Below are 14,283 nucleotides of genomic sequence, written 5' to 3'. Positions count from 1 at the left end.
CACCACACTGGAACTATCTGCAATGATAGAGAACAAGCAAATTGATGCAAAATTTGGTATCAAATATGAATTGGGAAGAATTCTAGAACATCCCTAACCCCATCTATCTTTTATTTCTAAATTGGTTGAATCGGGTATCTTTATGTTGTGGTTTTTTAATTATGCAAAAAAGATTAAAGAGCTATATCTATTCACATTGTCGAAAGTTTCACTGAAGTCATTTCTCATTTCCAAGCTCTCATCTGCAAAAGCTGGTTATGTGCTCTAAGGTAGTTATTGCTGAATGGCTTCTACAGAAATATCAAAGCATAGAAGAGCAACCCTGACTGATTCAACAAGTACTGCTTCTTATAGTGTGGCTGCTGGCATGATTGACAGTGGATCCCACTTCTCCAGTAAACATTTGAATCCCTGGGGCAGCAATTGTTTATTATGCTCCAGGGCAGTCTGCCCTCATATAACAGCAAAGTATATTGTGACCACTATTAATTACTGTTTTGGTGTTGACAGTCATCTAAGTATGCCGATTTTTTTTAAAAAAATGTAGTTAATCATACTTACATCTGTGTGACTTTCAGAATGACTCAAAATTATTAGAAATAATTTCTAACACAGTAGGACAAGCAGCAAAAGAAGGGTTAAAGATCTGCCCTGGGTGGAACAAATGGTTGTTACTCCACTCCCTAAAGCCTTGACATCATGGGGTGGGGTGTTGCAGAACAAAAGACACACCCGTGTGGGCTTTATGTCCCTGAAACCAGTCCTGTAGGAACTCTTCGAAGGAACATCAGTGTTCTTGCTGCGGTTAACTGGCATGGGAAAAGGAGGGAGAAAGAGGACTCAGCTCACGTCTTGGCACAAATACAGATCTGGAGTGACTCACAGCTCCACTTCAATCAAGGAGAATGTGGGAAAACAAGGCACAGAGATAGAGCGATGGCTTCAGCATTTGTGAACTCAGCACTTACTCATTGCACTGGAACTGTGCTTATTCACACAGAATTAGATCAAAAGAACAATTTAAGGATCTCTTTCTCAAGACAACAGATAGCACCATGAGGCCCTCCTCCAGCCACTTCTAGGTGCAAAGTAACACTGGCATGGTGCTCATCCAAATGTGGTCTGATGACCCAAGCACCTAATATTATGGCACAAGTCGTTCATCATCTCTCCCTTCCCCCTGATACACTATTTTTTTCTGTACTGAAAAATGCCAAGAGTGTCCTGAAGCCACTTTCCCTAGTCCTCAACAGTTTCTTAACCATCAAGGCCAGCAATTCTTGACCTTTGTTGAACTCTGGCACTGAAAAGAAGATCTGAATTGAGCTCTGCCCAACCCTGCTGGCCTCCATCAGTGTGCCCCTTGCAGAGTGATGATAGTGCCACTCCACTGGCTTGAACTCCCCCTCCTGCCTGCTGAATGGAGCTTTCTGGGTACAGGGCTAAGCCAGCCCTGCTGCTATCACATGATGGCATTGGGTCCATTCCAGGCCCAGTCACTGCACCAACTCCAGGTTGGCATAGTGATTTACCTGCCCCTTCACCTTGTGCCTTGGCATCCATGCATGGCAGTGTTGTGGATGTGGCAGTTGCACCAATGCTCTATAAAGCCTTGCCAGGCTGCAGGGGACTTGCACAGCCTACAACAAATAAGGGCACATTGAAATAGCAGAGGCCTATGGTTGGTTTTAAAACCCAAGTTTAAAAGACCTGGGCAAATACAAAGTGGCACCAAAAATCACTGTACACCAACCTTTTCCAAACTTTGGATCCCTATATGTTGCTGGACTACAACTCTCATCAGCCCCAGCCAGCATGGCCAATAGTCAGGAATTACGGGAACTGTAATCCAGCAACATCTGGGGACCCAAGGGTCGGGAAAGCCTGCTGAAGCCTTTTCATCTTCTTCAGGTGAGGCTGTTAATGTACTAAACCGCTGCCTGGCCGCGATAATGGACTGGATGAGAGCTAATAAACTGAGACTCAATCCTGACAAGACTGAGATGCTGTTGGTGGGGGGGCTCTCTGCCCAGGTGGATGATGTCCGACCTGCCCTAGATGGGGTTACACTCCCCCTAAAGGAGCAGGTCCGTAGTTTGGGGGTCTTATTAGATCCGCTCCTGTCACTGGAGGCTCAGGTAGCCTCGGTGGCACGGAATGCGTTCTACCAGCTTCGGCTGGTAGCCCAACTACGACCCTATCTGGACAGGGAGAACCTCGCCACATGCTCTGGTAACCTCTAGATTGGACTACTGTAATGCACTCTACGTTGGGTTACCTTTGAAGACGGTTCGGAAACTTCAGCTGGTGCAGAATGCTGCAGCCAGAGTTCTTACTTGGACTAAAAAATCTGACCATATAACACCTGTCCTGGCCCAACTGCACTGGCTACCAATATGTTTCCGGGCCAGATTCAAAGTGTTGGTTCTTACCTATAAAGCCCTTAACGGCATCGGACCGCAATACCTGGTGGAACGCCTCTCCCGCTATGTACCTACCCGTTCGCTACGCTCGACGTCGAAGGCCCTTCTCCGGGTTCCAACTCATAGGGAGGCCCGGAGTGCAATAACTAGATCTAGGGCCTTCTCAGTGGTGGCCCCCGAATTATGGAACGCCCTCCCTGATGAGATACGCCTGGCGCCTTCTTTGTTATCTTTTCGGCGCCAGGTAAAGACCTACCTCTTTGCCCAGGCATTTTAATCTTAATTTTAATTTTAATTGTAATCTTATTTTAATCTTTGTCTTCACCTTGCTTTTAAAATGTTTTTATAGTTGTATTGTACCCTCATTCACCTGTATTTTAATGTGGTTTTATTCTGTTGTACACCGCCCTGAGAGCTTGTCGCTAAAGGGCGGTCTAAAAGTACAATAAATAAATAAATAACACCAAAATTACTATAAATAAAGTATCAGGCTAGCCTCTCTTGGGAGGGTATACAATGACCAGGGTGCCACTACTGAGAAGACCCTTTCCTTTGTAGCCACCTGCCTCATTTCACTTGGCAAGGGCACACAGCACAGGGCTTCTGAAGAGGGTCTTCAAGTGACCCTTATTTGGACCAACCAAAATGCTACAAAATAGTGAACAAGCTTTAGAGTGCAGGAAGATAATAATGTATAGAAAAGGCTTTGGAAGCTAGACAGATCAGTGCCTAGGACACAGTTCTTTGTACTGTTTGAGTCACAAACTTTCCAATGCAATCCTATGCAACTTTACTCAGAAGTAAGTCTCACTGAGTTACTTCCATGTAAGCATTCAGCAGAAGGCAACCTTAGGTGATTCATTGGTGTGGAGTCAATTTGAATTAATAAGGGGAAAATTTAACTGGTGAGATTGACATTTTGTTTTAGTCTGTTGACTCTGGTGTGTTGCTACAAAAGGGACTGAAAAAGAAAGTATTAAAAATGAATGCTTCTTCTAACAATGAGTTCCTTCTAACAACCAAACGAATTCCCCACAACTAAGGTTCCAGTGATACTGTATGTACGTTTATTTAAATATAACTGTTTAACCAATTAATCATTTCAAAGTTTGGCAAACACTGCCAGACCACTGAAATAAAAAAGTTTTGACTTGGATGATGGCCATATTTTAAACCACTTTTTTATTTAATTATTTGTGAACTTTAAAAGAACAGTGCCCATTCCCTGAATTCTTTATAGGATTGGCTATAGCATCCTCTAAACTGCACTTAACAGAATATGTGTCACAGTTGTAAACAACTGTCTTAAAAACACAGGAGCCTTTTAGACATTTTTTAAGTTGAATTGCTGCGGTATCAGTTGGCAGCAATCTTTGGGCTGGGCATGGTGCTTTGCATTGCATGGGCTACAGACAGCGCACTGTCTCCAACAAGAGCCCTTTGGCAAAGTAAAACTGTAATATCAGCTCATTACATGAAGCCTGGAAGAAAATGTTATTTTCTCATGAGCTGAACTGGCTTTTCAATGAGACTGACTTTCTCCAGGGCCATGCATTCACTGCCTGAGCACAGCTTTCTCCAGCTGCAATGTTAATAAAGTATGCCAGCTAAGTGGTTTCAGCACTGTAGCTGCTTTGAAGCCAAGAAAAGTTTTCATTTCATGTTGCACCAGTCCAAGCAGTGGCCATGCCTTCCCTAAAACGCTAGGTGGTTTTTTTTATTAGATTCTTCAAAGGGATGAATTATGTGCCACTTTGTTCAGCAGTTAGTCATCCGCTTGTGCTGTGCCTGCTTTAATAGCTTTGGCTTTTTGAAGTGCTTTGAAGATGAAAAGTGCTAGGTGAGTGAGAAGGATGATTGCCTCATAAGCATATCTATAATCTCTGGCAGAAATGCATTTAAACAAAGCAAAATTAAAGTTAACTATCTTGATCTGCAATAAAGATTTCCTTCGCATGGATACCAGATTCCTTTTCTCTGCTCTACCTAGTACCAATCACACCCAGAAACAGGATGTGGGGCTAACTGGATCATTGGCAGCTCTTATATTGCAATCTTAAATTTATTTTCCTGTGTTGGCCCTACATTCTGGAATGTCCTTCCTTCTGTGTGAAGAAACATCATCAATTATTTGCTTGTGTGTGATAAAAGCCATATCGTTTTCTACAAGCTTCCCCTGATCTATAAGATTGGACTCTGTACCACTGGATTTCTGCTCTGTTTTTAAAATATTGTTTTAGTGTTTTATATTACATTATACAGTTTTACAACATTTAGATTAAAAAAAAAATTAAGCAGTTTAGAAATACTTTTAAATAAATAAAATGTACCTGAAGGTAAGTGCCATTGAATTTACTTGGATTTATTTCTGAGAATATATATATATCATACTGAGGTGTCAAAGAGCAGAGAGCAACGGATTCCATTTGTGGTAGATTTCCATCCAGCATATCCTAACTATCACCGAGCAATCAGGGAGAGCTACCCATTGCTGGCAAACTCTGAACATCTTACTAGAGCCATCAGCAGGCCTCCTGTTATAGCATTTCACCAACCTCCTAATTTGCGCAGACTGTTGGTGAGAGCTGTGCTTAAGCCATCTTTCACCAATCCAGGGTCTCATCCTTGTCACTCCAAACGCTGTATCACCTGTGTGTACCTCAGGGAGACAGCCACTTTTACAAGCACTAGGACAGGCAGGACATATTACATCAAACAGAACATCACCTGAAGGTCCTGCAATATAGTTTACATCATTGAGTGCAAAAGACCAGGATGTCATATCCAATATGTAGGAAAGACCACAACTGACCTACGCACGTGCTTCAGGAACCACAAGTCGGCAATCTTGACAAAAATGTTGAACAACCAGTTGCAAAGCATTTTAACATTGAGGGTCACAGCCTGTTGGACTTTTCCATTACAGCGATAGAGATGCCAGCAGATCCAGCAGCAATGACTAAAAGGGAGAACTTTTGGATTTACTCTCTGGACAAATTGGCACCACATGGCCTGAACCTGGAGGACAGTACCACCACTACTTAGCTTCTGCAAATGAAGCCCCTCTGAGCATTCCATCCTCAAAGCTCTATAACTGCCACCTTGGTAACAGCATTTGTATGTTAGCAGCTGATGAAGGCGGAAGCTGAAACGTTTTGTTAATACAATAAAAACCTCTGTTTGGTTAATCACAATTACGTTCATATATAGAGAGATGCATAGATAGGGAAGCATTCCCCCAATGAGCTGTGTGGGTTTCTTCACAGATATAGCTAAAGGAAAACAGTACAATTCACAAATTCAGCATAGGCTGAAAAACAAGTCTAATGTGTGGTTGCATGAATCAGCCCAACTGAGGCCACTGTACCCACAGAAGAAAGAAATTAATAATTAGAAATAGAGGACCTTAACTTTTAAACGCCTTAATGCATTGTTCTATAAGCCAGTCTATATTATATGTTGTTCAATGTGCCTGCTGTGTTGAAACACATGATAAAAGAATCAAATGGGAGGGAGTGTACAGTCTTTGATTTTTTTTATCTTCGTTCATGTCATACAAAGCCAGTCACGCCTGCAAAGTCCTGAGCCCTGGTTTAAAGCATACAGACAGACTCACTGCTTAAACCTACTAACACATGAAATTAAAGTTTAGGATGGTTTTATGTGACAGTTAGAGGTTGCTGTGAAATGCAGTTCCCCCCTCCAATTCACTAGCACCGTTCTTGCTTGTGTGTGTGTGTGTGATGGTTGTGTGTTTATCAGTAGCATGGATAGTGCCAATGATATAACTGATGAAAACAGGCATAGCCATCCACTGCATGCCTGCTCAAAGAAAAAAAATAAGTTGAGCGTTATATCCTTGGTGTATAGACAAGTCATTTCATCCAGAAAGTTTGTTTGTATGCTCCTTTTACTATGGATAAGAGTAGGTGCTGCTTGCGCCCATGCCTCTGTGTTCATGCATGCAGCTGTGCAACAGGATTTGTTTGCATCTGCATCTGGGCATATGTTTGACTTGCTAGGAGTACACTATGTATCCATATTCATGCACACAGAGAGTTCCCTGAGAGTCTGAACTCTATGCAACACAATAAAAGTGTTTGAAATTGTGGGGCCATAAAGGGTTACTATCATTTCAAAGAATGAGGGTAGCAAACTCAAAAGTCTCAGGAGGAGTTTGCAGTCGGCTGGCCCTGCTGCCTATTCCCAGGCGTCTCCTCAAATCTGTGCCTGGAGTTCACACCACACCTTCTACTGAAACAAAGGATCAACGCAGACCAATCTCTTGATATCTCTGTCATCAGCTGAGAAGCCTTATGAGAAGGCAGACATGAGTCAGATGCAGCATAGAGAAACAAGTTGCACTCTCAGAGTTCCTCTTGAGAAGGCAAAGTTTTATATGCTTTGTATAGCCCAGGAACAGACAAAACTTGCCTCCCATTAATTCTAAAGAATCCACCGACGTTGGGATTTCATATTGTTCCTTATTTGGTGTTTGTAGCATTTCTGTGGCTGAACCTGGACACACTGTGCCAACAAACCATCTAGCTTCTGTAGTAAACCATCAGAGCATATAGTCCCATTCTTTTAGCAGGTATAGAAAGTGGCATTTAATGAGTCTTAGGTCACATATACACAGCCAGGTTTTGTGACAAGGGTTCCTACTGGGTATGTATAGACAGACATATTCATGCCCTTACTTGGTGTGTGTGAGGAAGGGCTGTAGCTCAGTAGCAGAGGACAGAAGGTCTCCAGTTCAATCCCCAGTATCTTCAGACAGGACTGGGAAAGACTCCCTGTCTGAAACCCTGGAGAGCGGCTGCCAGTCAGTGTGGACAGTACAAAGCTAGATGAACCAATGGTCTGACTCAGTATTGTTTGTTTGTTTGAATATCCATAGGCTGCACTTTCATCAACATCCAGCAAGGTGCTAATACAACATAAACAACAACACTGCAATAAAAACATTAATAAGTACTGATTGGTAAAAAGACATTCACATTTCAAAGGCCTGTCTGAACAATACAGTTTTCAGAACATATCTGAAAGAATGCAGGGATCATTTCAGCTGAACCTCTACTGGCAGGGAGTTCCACTGGGCACCTCAGGGATGTGGAGAACCACAAGTGTCTCATCAGAGGATCTCAGTGATTAAGGGCAGCTTCCTGTGTTCCTGACCAAGCAATACATTAATTATTAGCAGTTATAACTACTGTGGTCTGGGTTACTCATTTTTATGCAGGTAAGGTTCTTGGTCCTGTAACAGCCTCTTGATTGACTGCTAAATCTTTTTCCAGCATGGAGATGCAGAGGTACGGATAGTTTCACTTGCTGCTTTTCTTATCTATTATGCAAGTATTAAAGGTACAGGAGGCTTATCAGAAAAACAACAACAGTTGATAACCCCAATTGTAGTGAATGGAAGAGCGTTTTCATGAACAAAAGTGTACAGGATGGAACTGTATTAAATATGCAACTAGTTACCACTGGCATTATACTAGCTGTGATATTAAGTTCTGAAAAGAGTAGATTCCTCAACCAGTGGCTCTATGACCAGCACTAATGGAGGTGTAGTTGTTTTACTGCTGTGCATCATATGGAATTGCCGTTCCCTTGATTTACTCTATTGGAAGCAAAACTACAGCCATCATTATTCTCTACCACTAGTGCTACTGCGGTGAGGCTATACTAGAGGCCTTGTTTATGTTTTTTTGCAAGATAGGTACCTGTCAAATAGTATGTTTTGATTTTCTAGTTATATAAGAGGAAGACTTCAGACTAGGAAATCTTCCTTTACACATTTTTGTCACTACTGTTGACAAAACTCTGTTAATGTATAAACTCTGTTAATGTATTAAAGTAGAGTTGGATATCATCTCCCCTCTATAGATATCTCCTCCTGAAGTTTCAATTCAGCCATCCATGGGATTTGTGCCAATCAAAACTCACACACCCAGGCTCTTCAAGTTCAGGCCTGATCCTGAGAAGATGCAAATTTCCAGCAATTCTCATGGATTTGAGGAGGAGGTATTTGCCCTTGACATCTGTTAAGACAAGGGTTATATTCTTAGCTGGTTTAGGCTAACTGTATTGGGCTTTATTGGGCTGGTACGCATAGTTAATTATTTTAAAAATACAATTGAAATTGACATTGATGAAATTGACACATTTTGTCAATTTCACTACTTTCCAAAAAGAGGAGGTGTATTAAGGGGGAGGGGTGCAACTGATAAGGTTCCCCTTACCTCATCCTTATCAGTTTTACCAGAGACCACTTTCATTTCAAGGCAGTTTGGGCCAACATTTGAAATAGGCAAGTAGGAAAGTGGTTTCTCCTGTGATAATTGGAGGGAATGTGGCAACATTTGAAAGAAAAATGTGGATAGAGATAATTTGCATTAACTGAACATAAGAACATAAGAAGAGCCTGCTGGATCAGGCCAGTGGCCCATCTAGTCCAGCATCCTGTTCTCACAGTGGCCAACCAGGTGCCTGGGGGAAGCCCGCAAGCAGGACCCGAGTGCAAGAACACTCTCCCCTCCTGAGGCTTCCAGCAACTGGTTTTCAGAAGCATGCTGCCTCTGACTAGGGTGGCACAGCACAGCCACCATGGCTAGTAGCCATTGATAGCCCTGTCCTCCATGAATTTGTCTAATCTTCTTTTAAAGCCATCCAAGCTGGTGGCCATTACTGCATCTGGTGGGAGCAAATTCCATAGTTTAACTATGCGCTGAGTAAAGAAGTACTTCCTTTTGTCTGTCCTGAATCTTCCAACATTCAGCTTCTTTGAATGTCCACGAGTTCTAGTATTATGAGACAGGGAGAAGAACTTTTCTCTATCCACTTTCTCAATGCCATGCATAATTTTATACACTTCTATCATGTCTCCTCTGACCCGCCTTTTCTCTAAACTAAAAACCCCTAAATGCTGCAACCTTTCCTCGTAAGGGAGTCGCTCCATCCCCTTGATCATTCTGGTTGCCCTCTTCTGAACCTTTTCCAACTCTATAATATCCTTTTTGAGATGAGGCGACCAGAATTGTACACAGTATTCCAAATGCGGCCACACCATAGATTTATACAATGGCATTATGATATTGGCTGTTTTATTTTCAATACCTTTCCTAATTATCGCTAGCATGGAATTTGCCTTTTTCACAGCTGCCGCACACTGGGTCGACATTTTCATCGTGCTGTCCACTACAACCCCGAGGTCTCTCTCCTGGTCGGTCACCGCCAGTTCAGACCCCATGAGCGTATACGTGAAATTGAGATTTTTTGCTCCAATATGCATAATTTTACACTTGTTTATATTGAATTGCATTTGCCATTTTTCCGCCCATTCACTCAGTTTGGAGAGGTCTTTTTGGAGCTCTTCACAATCCCTTTTTGTTTTAACAACCCTGAACAATTTAGTGTCGTCAGCAAACTTGGCCACTTCACTGCTCACTCCTAATTCTAGGTCATTAATGAACAAGTTGAAAAGTACAGGTCCCAATAACGATCCTTGAGGGACTCCACTTTCTACAGCCCTCCATTGGGAGAACTGTCTGTTTATTCCTACTCTCTGCTTTCTGCTTCTTAACCAATTCCTTATCCACAAGAGGACCTCTCCTCTTATTCCATGACTGCTAAGCTTCCTCAGAAGCCTTTGGTGAGGTACCTTGTCAAACGCTTTTTGAAAGTCTAAGTACACTATGTCCACTGGATCACCTCTATCTATATGCTTGTTGACACTCTCAAAGAAATCTAATAGGTTACTGAGACAGGACTTTCCCTTGCAGAAGCCGTGCTGGCTCTGCTTCAGCAAGGCTTGTTCTTCTATGTGCTTAGTTAATCTAGCTTTAAAAATACTTTCTACCAGTTTTCCAGGGACAGAAGTTAAGCTAACTGGCCTGTAATTTCCGGGATCCCCTCTGGATCCCTTTTTGAATATTGGTGTTACATTTGCCACTTTCCAGTCCTCAGGCACGGAGGAGGACCCGAGGGACAAGTTACATATTTTAGTTAGCAGATCAGCAATTTCACATTTGAGTTCTTTGAGAACTCTCGGGTGGATGCCATCCGGGCCCGGTGATTTGTCAGTTTTTATATTGTCCATTAAGCCTAGAACTTCCTCTCTCGTTACCACTATTTGTCTCAGTTCCTCAGAATCCCTTCCTGCAAATGTTAGTTCAGGTTCAGGGATCTGCCCTATATCTTCCACTGTGAAGACAGATGCAAAGAATTCATTTAGCTTCTCTGCAATCTCCTTACATAAGAACATAAGAAGAGCCTGCTGGATCAGACCAGTGTCCCATCTAGTCCAGCATCCTGTTCTCACAGTGGCCAACCAGGTGCCTGGGGGAAGCCCGCAAGCAGGACCCGAGTACAACAACACTCTCCCCTCCTGAGGCTTCCGGCAACTGGTTTTCAGAAGCATGCTGCCTCTGACTAGGGTGGCAGAGCACAGCCATCACGGCTAGTAGCCATTGATAGCCCTGTCCTCCATGAATTTGTCTAATCTTCTTTTAAAGCCATCCAAGCTGGTGGCCATTACTGCATCTTGTGGGAGCAAATTCCATAGTTTAACTATGCGCTGAGTAAAGAAGTACTTCCTTTTGTCTGCCCTGAATCTTCCAACATTCAGCTTCTTTGAATGTCCATGAGTTCTAGTATTATGAGGGAGAAAAACTTTTCTCTATCCACTTTCTCAATGCCATGCATAATTTTATACACTTCTACCAAGGTACCTTGTCAAACGCTTTTTGAAAGTCTAAGTACACTATGTCCACTGGATCACCTCTATCTATATGCTTGTTGACACTCTCAAAGAATTCTAGTAGGTTACTGAGACAGGACTTTCCCTTGCAGAAGCCATGCTGGCTCTGCTTCAGCAAGGCTTGTTCTTCTATGTGCCTAGTTATGTGCCTTATCGTTCTTTAGTACACCTTTGACTCCCTTATCATCCAAGGGTCCAATCGCCTCCCTAGATGGTCTCCTGCTTTGAATGTATTTATAGAATTTTTTGTGGTTGGTTTTTATGTTCTTAGCAATGTGCTCCTCAAATTCTTTTTTAGCATCCCTTATTGTCTTCTTGCATTTCTTTTGCCAGAGTTTGTGTTCTTTTTTATTTTCTTCATTCGGACAAGACTTCCATTTTCTGAAGGAAGACTTTTTGCCTCTAAGAGCTTCCTTGACTTTGCTCGTTAACCATGCTGGCATCTTCTTGGCCCTGGCGGTACCTTTTCTGATCTGCGGTATGCACTCCAGTTGAGCTTCTAATATAGTGTTTTTAAACAACTTCCAAGCATTTTTGAGTGATGTGACCCTCTGGACTTTGTTTTTCAGCTTTCTTTTTACCAATCCCCTCATTTTTGTGAAGTTTCCTCTTTTGAAGTCAAATGTGACCGTGTTGGATTTTCTTGGCAATTGGCCATTTACATGTATGTTTAATTTAATAGCACTGTGGTCACTGCTCCCAATCGGTTCAACAACACTTACATCTCGCACCAGGTCCCGGTCCCCACTGAGGATTAAGTCCAGGGTTGCCGTCCCTCTGGAGTAGTAGAAGATTTCCAAATACTTAGAACTATGAGTGATTTTGTCCATGAAAACCAACTGCATCTAAGGGGGTGGTAGAACAGATCCAATGTGTTCAGCAGCAACATCCTTTAATGTCTAAGAGAATAATTGTTTCTGGTTTATTTCATTTGGGTTGTGTGAATGTCTGTGTGCATTTGTGCAGGTACAGATTGATGCACTAGTGTTGTCCAGACGAAGCCTTCCAGACTGACAGTAAATCTTGGCACTGCAGTTGCCTCTTCCAGTGATTCCTGAGCTAGGCACAAAAAGTGCACTTCTTGCATTTAATACATTTACACAAAACAGGGGCAAGAGACAACATGTAAAGCACATGACTCAGGAGCTCTGTTCTGTTGAGAGACTAATAGCTCTCCCTTCCCCTTTAAAATGGGTTCCAGTGGAGCTGTTTTCTTTACATACCAACTGGCATTGGCGAAGTAAGGTTAAACACTACATTTACATTGTTGTGTTGTAGGGCTCAGTGACTAATGCCTGATTTAATCTAAAAGGTGCCTATACATTGAAGAAGCATTACTTGTGTTTCTGATTGGCTTAAGGTAATGGTCAAATTCATTATATTCATACCAACTAAGAGGATTACCTAATTCATAAAACATACGAATATTACTACTGCTCGCATGCTAGAATGATCACCATCTTGCACAGCCCACAAACTCTGCAAATGACTCTGTGCCTCGAGGATCAACAGGGAGCTCAAAAGGCAAAAATGAGTTTCTGGTAAGAGATTATAATCTCCTGATCTCATTTTAAAAGGAATTGCTTCTTCCCTTGTGGGCCCAGCACCTACTAAAGTTTTAAATAGATGTATCTTCTTAATTATGCACACACATACTCATACAATCGATGAAGGAGAACACAGGGAAGCAGGACATGTGAAATTGTTTCCAGGGCTGGGCCAAGCCATTTTGTTGCCTGAGGGTAGGAACAAGATTGAGACCCCTCTCCCACTCCATCTGCAGAAACCAACTGGACTCGCGGGTACATAAGAAGAGCCCTGCTGGATCAGGCCAAGGACCCTTCAGTCCAGCATTGTGTTATCACAGTGGCCAATCAGATGTATATGGGAAACCAGCAAGAAGGGCATAAGTGTAACAGAACGCTCCCCATATGTGATTCCCACAGAGCCATATTGCCTCCAACAGTGGAGGTAGAACATAGCCTTCATGGCTTGATAGCCTTAAATGTAAATGGACTGCCTTCAAGTCGATTCCAGCTTATGGTGACCCTATGAATAGGGTTTTCATGAGGCTGAGAGGCAGTGACTGGCCCAAGGTCACCCAGTGAGCTTCATGGCTATGTGGGGATTCGAACCCTGGTCTCCCAGGTCGTAGTCCAATACCTTGGCTTAACCACTACACCACACTGGCTCTATTGATAGCCTTACCCTCCATGAATTTTACTTCAATACTGGTGATGGGACAGAATCCTCCACTACATCTGAGGTCAGCAGGCTAGCTTAGGAGTCCAAGGCAAGTTATGTGGCACATACAGCTTTGCCTTTCAACACCTTGCAACCTCCCTCATCATCTGTCACTTGAGGCAGCAACTTAAATTTGCCTAATAATAGGGCTGCCCCTGCCTATTTCTATGCAATGCAATAGGTTAGGCTCTATGTGTGTGACATCAGAAATCTCTCTCATTCATTATCCCTAGCTCTTTTTCAGTTGAGATGAAAAAGTTGTGGAATGGGGTTTGATCTCAGTTGCTTGGCATAGCTGGAGGGGGGGGGAGTATCTTCCATTGGGCCTTGGCTGGGCAAGGCCACCTTAACAGCATGAAAGGGATGTTAGGCTACTCAACAACCTTCACATTTATTAGGTGGAAAACTGCTAGCAAATAGCACCTATTTATACTTACGGGATAGCTGTCAGTTGTTCTTTTCAGATTGAAGTAATGTAGCTTTTCTACAAGGAAGGTGTTTTTAATTATAAATCAATCCATTTATTCAGTGAGGTGCCTTATGAGTTATAATGATAACTGTTTTATAATTGTTGCAGTCTTCCTTCCTTCATAGTAGAAATGGCTACGTATTGTGGCAGGCCTACCCAATTAGCCAGGTGTGACTGGGATGCAATTGTTGGAAAGCATCATTAAAACACATATTCAGATGTTCACACCACTAACATTTATAGCAGGCTCCAGAATTCACAGGAGACTTTCTTTAGCTCTCAAAACATTATTCTAGGCTATCTCAATTTCCCCTTCAGTTTCTCCAAACACTGTTTACAATATGGACATTCGAAGTGAATGTATAGTTTATATTTTCTGATGATCT

This window comes from Rhineura floridana, chromosome 6 (genome assembly GCF_030035675.1).
Source record: "Rhineura floridana isolate rRhiFlo1 chromosome 6, rRhiFlo1.hap2, whole genome shotgun sequence".
NCBI classification, from domain to species: domain Eukaryota; kingdom Metazoa; phylum Chordata; class Lepidosauria; order Squamata; family Rhineuridae; genus Rhineura; species Rhineura floridana.
The sequence above is the reverse complement of the archived record's forward strand: the minus strand, read 5'-3'. Positions refer to the sequence as shown.